Source organism: Pteropus vampyrus, unplaced genomic scaffold (genome assembly GCF_000151845.1).
Source record: "Pteropus vampyrus isolate Shadow unplaced genomic scaffold, Pvam_2.0 Scaffold52, whole genome shotgun sequence".
In the NCBI taxonomy this organism is placed as follows: Eukaryota; Metazoa; Chordata; class Mammalia; order Chiroptera; family Pteropodidae; genus Pteropus; species Pteropus vampyrus.
The window spans coordinates 2,565,947-2,566,476 of NW_011888833.1; the positions used below are offsets into that span (position 1 = coordinate 2,565,947).

At 37.4% G+C, this 530-nt stretch overlaps 1 protein-coding gene across 1 annotated transcript in view; it reads left to right on the plus strand.

Annotated features, from left to right (window-relative positions):
- The window catches only part of MTIF3 (mitochondrial translational initiation factor 3), a 5,850-nt gene that overhangs the window by 3,070 nt on the left and 2,250 nt on the right, over positions 1-530 (plus strand). The window lies entirely within an intron of this gene.

Here is a 530-nt window from a genome sequence, read left to right on the forward strand (position 1 = left end):
CCTTCGGGGTGGGGTCGTCTGGCAGTTCATCGCCCAATGGGTAGAGTGTTTAGTGATCCGATCTCAAGTAAATAAGGAATCGAAAGAAAGCTACCAAATATAAAACTGCCAGCAGATGCGGAGTCGTGTAGCACAGTGTGATTTCGATAAAGTCTGAATAATCGTAAAATCAGAAATAGATATCTCATACTATAAAATTTACACAGTTTAAGTAACTGACTTTAAGATAATTAACTTTTAAAATATTTTTGGATGTCTCAGATAAACCAGTTCTGGGAGTAAGAGTGACTGAATACACCAATATTATCATAAAAACAAGCATTTTTATTTTAATTTATACTACTGTTTCATTTGGCCTGTTATTTATTGGACAGTTATCACAAACATTTCACCAGAGGACGTGGCTACCCCAGACATCCTCACTTAAACTGCTCGAACCCACTTACATTATCATGTTTTGTTACCCATTTTCTTACGTCATCTGTTTTTGGGTGGTGGGGATCCCTAACGCAGTAGTTCCTAACAGTGGA